At 33.3% G+C, this 4938-nt stretch overlaps 1 protein-coding gene across 6 annotated transcripts in view; it reads left to right on the top strand.

The window, feature by feature from the left end:
* The first annotated feature begins 2898 nt into the window (after positions 1 to 2898).
* Positions 2899 to 4938, top strand: part of LOC144960853 (uncharacterized) — a 339688-nt gene continuing 337648 nt past the window's right edge. Inside the window, exons 1-2 of one of the 6 annotated variants that reach the window (XM_078894235.1) lie at positions 3389 to 3469; positions 4924 to 4938. The exon at positions 4924 to 4938 is cut by the window's right edge and continues 79 nt beyond it. The gene's annotated coding sequence lies outside the window, so the exon portion shown is untranslated. Of the gene's footprint in view, positions 2991 to 3350; positions 3470 to 4481 lie in introns of those variants that run through there. The other 5 variants (XM_078894238.1, XM_078894240.1, XM_078894239.1 and 2 more) reach the window with 5 other exon arrangements.

Here is a 4938-nt window from a genome sequence, read left to right as displayed (position 1 = left end):
TGCCCCTTTAAAACCGGGGAAAACCCTTCCCTTTTTGGGGGGGAAAAAACCCCTTTCGGGATTCCCCCCCCCTTTCCCCCCCCCCAAAAAACCCCCCCCTTTTTTTTTTTTTTTTTTTTTTTTTTCCCTTTTCTTTTTTTTTTCCCCCCCCCACACAAAAAAGGCGGAAAAAGAAATTTATAAAAAAGAAAAAACCCCCGAACCCCCCGCATTTTTCCCCCTTTACCCCAAAATCTTCTTTTTTTTTCCCCCCTTCCTCCTTTTCCCCCCCCCCCCCCTTTTTTACTAAAACCCCCCCCCCGGGGGGCGCCCCCCAAACCCCCCCTTTTTTTTTTTTTTTTTTTTTTTTTTTGCCCCCCTTTTTTACCCCCGCCCCCAAACCCCATTTTCTAAAACCCCCCCCCCCCCTCCCCCCCCCTCCTATTCTTCTTCTACTTTTCTCTCTTCCCCCCCCCTCCCTTTTATTATTTTTTATATTTTTTTATTTTTTTTTTTTTTTTATATATAAAATTATATATTATATTTTATTATATATTTTTTTATATATCTTTTAAATTTTAGATTATTTTTTTTTTCCCGCCCTCCCTTTCTCCCTTTCCCTTTTCCCATCCATTTCTCTTTTCCCCTCCATTTTTATAAATTTTTTTTTTCCCTTTCCCCCCTCCTTAAAAAATTTTTTTTCCCCCCCTTTACACCCAAAGGAATCATAAAGGGGAACCCCCGAACCTTTTTTTCTGTCGGCCCCGGTCGCAAATGCCTTTGGGGCCTCAAACCAAGAATAACAAACAACAACAGCTTTGGGGGGAGAGACAGATCTTCGGGCATGCGGTGACAGGATGTACCCTTAGGGTCCCAAATCTTGATTTTTTAAATTGTGTTTTGAGTTCGTTAAAATCTCAAACAACGAACCAACACAAAAATTTAAAATGCGCCCCCTTTAGCGAAAAAACAAATCCCAAAAGGTGCTAAAACAACAGCAAGAGCTGATTAATTTTATTAAATCCTCAACCCAAAAATTAAAAAAAACGACTATCTTTCAGTGCAGGGACGGGATGCTCCCGTCAAGGGCTCCCAACTATGATTTTAAAAAATAATCCGAGGTTTCCCTTCCCGCCCCTTTTTTGCTTATGCGCCATTTTCTTCTTCTTTCTTCTTCTTCTTCTTTTTCTTCTTTTCTTTTCTTCTTTCTTTTTTTTTTCCCTTCTTCTTCCTTCTTCTTCTTCTTCTTCTTCTTCTTCTTCTTCTTCTTCTTCTTTTCTTATCTTCTTCTTTTTTTTTCTTCTTCTCTTTCTTCTTTCTTTTTTTCTTTTTTCTTCTTTTTTCTTCTTCTTCTTCTTTTTTTCTTTTTTCTTCTTCTTTTTTTCTTCTTCTTCTTCTTTTTCTTCTTTTTTCTTTTTTTCTTCTTCTTCTTCTTTTCTTCTTCTTCTTCTTCTTCTATTCTTTTTCCTTCTTCTTCTTTTCTTTCCTTTTCTTCTTTTCTTTTCTTCTTCTTCTTTTCTTCTTCTTCTTCTTTTTTTTTTTTTTTTCTTTTTTTCTTCTTCTTCTTCTTCTTTTTTTCTTCTTCTTTTTTTTCTTTTTTATTCTTCTTCTTCTTCTTCCTTCTTTTCTTCTTCTTCTTTTCTTCTTTTTTTCTTCTTCTTCTTCTTCTTCTTCTTTTTTTTCTTCTTCTTCTTCTTTTTTTTTCTTCTTCTTTTCTTTTTCCCTTTCTTTTCTTCTTCTTTCTTCTTCTTTTCTTCTTCTTCTTCTTCTTCTTCTTTTCTTCTTCTTCTTCTTCTTCTTCTTCTTTTTTTCTTTTCTTTTCTTCTTTTCTTTCTTTTTTTCTTCTTCTTCTTTTTCTTCTTCTTCTTTTCTTCTTTTCTTTTCTCTTCTTCTTTTTTTTTCTTTTCTTCTTTTTTTCTTCTTCTTATTCCTTTTTCTTCTTCTTCTTTTTTTTTTTCCCTTTTCTTCTCTTCTTCTTATTCTTTTTTTTTTCCCTTTTTTTCTTCTTCTTTTCCCTTTTTCTTCTTTTTTTCTTCTTCTTCTTCTTCTTCTTCTTCTTCTTCTTCTTCTTCTTCTTCTTATTATTATTTATTATTATTATTATTATCATTATTATTATCATATTATTATTTATTATTATTATTATTATTATTATTATTATATTATTATTATTATTATTATATAATATTATTATTATTATATTATTATATTATTTTATTATTATTATTATTATTATTATTATTATATTATTATTATTATTATTATTATTATTATTATTATTATATTCTTTCACTTCTCCCGCATTTTACAGGGTTGCCATAACGAATGCCAGCCACATCTCCATTCAACACATCATCTTTTTCCAGACCCAGTTCTTTCATATCGTCCTTTACCTTAGCCAACCATATAGATAGTATGCGCTTGGCTAAGAAGCTCATAATATTGCCATCCGGAAGTATAAATGACTATATAAATAATAATAATACCAATATAATAATAATAATAATAATAATAATAATAATAAATAATAATAATACTTTGTGATGAGAAGAGAGACTGCAGGGGGAGAGACTGACAGACAAACCCGTGAGGTACCCGTTCCCACGGAACAGTCGATTCTACAGAGCGACATAGGGACTACGAAAGTACCCCCGTTACCGAGCGACATAGAGACTACGAAAGTACCCCTCGATACCGATATAATGTCATAATAATAATGAATATATACACTTTGCGATGAGAGGAGAGCGACGGCAGGGTGAGAGAGATTGACAGACAAAATGGTGAGGTACCTGTTCTCGCAGTCTCGATATTATTCCCAACGGTCCTGTCACAGCACACATGCCGAACGTGTGTGTCCCCTTCACTAGATAGTAGTAAAACTGCTGCGAACTGCCATACAGCAGCAGTAGACAGGCACCCAAAAAAACTGTGCGGCATTTAGGGTTTAGCGTCATCTATTATTACTACTACTTCTATTATCGGTTTGAATCGACGTTCTTTTCAATAAGGTATAAATCGCTTCTTTTTTGTTCTTTTCTTTCCTCATATATACCCTTCTTCTCCCCCCCCCCCCCCCCCCCTTATCTTTTCACGTCTTAATTTTTACTTCTTTTATTTTTCTTTTACATTGTTTTCTTCTTTTCATTCTCAATACGTCTGCTCTATTATATATTATATAGAGCGTAACATGCATATTATAATAATATAGGGCTGTATATCTACGTAATAAGAAATTATATTATCGTATACTATATTATTATATTATGTATAGACAGACAGACGTACGTACATGAAATTTCAATGAAACAAGTCTGTGCTACACAATAGGGGTGTGTGTGTTTCGTCTGGAGGTGCTGCTGATGTGTGATTTGTTGTGTTGTTACCTACTTGTGTTGTGTCAAAAATTCATTGGTGTCTGCCGAAGGATGAAGGACAAGGATTTAAGAAATTCTAGCAACATAATATGACTGTGTTAAAAGTGAAATGTGTTCGTTTATTTTATTTATAATTTAGTTTGTTTATTATTTATTTTCCACTGTGTGTGTGTGATTTATTGATAAAGGTTTATTGATGTTATATGCGTTTAGGTAAAATATTTACAACACCCGCCAGCCGATATAATAACGTATCAACGCCGACGTATTCTTATTTGCAGGTATGATATCCGGAATTCATTATGGGTTCAGTATTGTCATGGACATTTTAAAAAATAATAATACATAAATTTATGACTCGAAATATTGTCCATTACAATAATGGATGGTAAACTAGACTCATAATTGGATTCAGTAGTCTGATGTCACGCCGCCCGGCAACGGCAGCCATCTTGGTTCTAAACAAAAAAACAAAAAAACCCACTAAGACCGTAGCCATCGTTAACATATTATATAGCCTGACGCTGACCAAAAAATTGACGTCAAAAGACAAGTCTTTGGTCACAAAAGAAAACAAATCGTGAGTTGTATTCACTAGTTCAACCAATGGGAGCACGGGAAGAAGAAGAAACTAAAGTAGTAGTAGTAGTAGTAGTAGTAGTAGTAGTAGTAGTAGTAGTAGTAGTAGTAGTAGTAGTAGTAGTAGTAGCAGCAGTAGTAGTAGTAGTAGTAGTAGTAGTAGTAGTAGTAGTAGTAGCAGTAGTAGTAGTATTAGTAGTAGTAGTAGTAGTAGTAGTGATGTAGTTGTAGTAGTAGTAATAGTAGTAGTAGTAGTAGTAGTAGTAGTAGTAGTAGTAGTAGTAATAGTAATAGTAGTAGTAGTAGTAGTAGTAGTAGTAGTAGTAGTAGTAGTAGTAGTGATGTAGTTGTAGTAGTAGTAATAGTAGTAGTAGTTGTAGTCGTAGTAGTAGTAGTAGTAGTAGTAGTAGTAGTAGTAGTAGTAGTATTAGTAGTAGTAGTAGTAGTAGTAGTAGTAGTAGTAGTAGTAGTAGTAGTAGTAGTAGTAGTAGTAGAAGGAGAAGGAAAAGAAGGAGAAGAAGAAGAAGAAGAAGAAGAAGAAAGAAGAAGAAGAAGAAGAAGAAGAAGAAGAAGAAGAAGAAGAAGAAGAAGAAGAAGAAGAAGAAGAAGAAGAAGAAGAAGAAGAAGAAGAAGAAGAAGAAGAAGAAGAAGAAGAAGACGAAGAAGAAGAAGAAGAAGAAGAAGAAGAAGAAGAAGAAGAAGAAGAGTAAGAAGAAAAAGAAGTAGTAGTAGTAGGAGTAGTAGTAGTTTTAGTTGTAACAGTAGCAGTAGTAGTAGTAGTCGTTTTAGTAGTAATAGTAGTTCTGTTTTAATGTTATACATGAAACTTGCGACGAGATAAGGTGTGTTGTCGCATATTTTTTATTATTGGTCGAAGGTGTGTTATGTTTTTTTTGTTTTGTTGTTTTGTTTTCTTTTGTATTTTTTTTTTTTGTTTTGTTTTTTTTGGTTGGTCTTGTTTTGTTTTATTTAATTTTTCTTTTAATAGAATTATCATTTCTAA

The sequence above is a fragment of the Berghia stephanieae genome, chromosome 15 (genome assembly GCF_034508935.2).
Source record: "Berghia stephanieae isolate SIO BIC M18660-M18661 chromosome 15, UCSD_Bste_1.3, whole genome shotgun sequence".
Classification (NCBI taxonomy): domain Eukaryota; kingdom Metazoa; phylum Mollusca; class Gastropoda; order Nudibranchia; family Aeolidiidae; genus Berghia; species Berghia stephanieae.
Note: the sequence above shows the minus strand (reverse complement) of the source record. Positions and strands in the feature narration are given on the sequence as shown.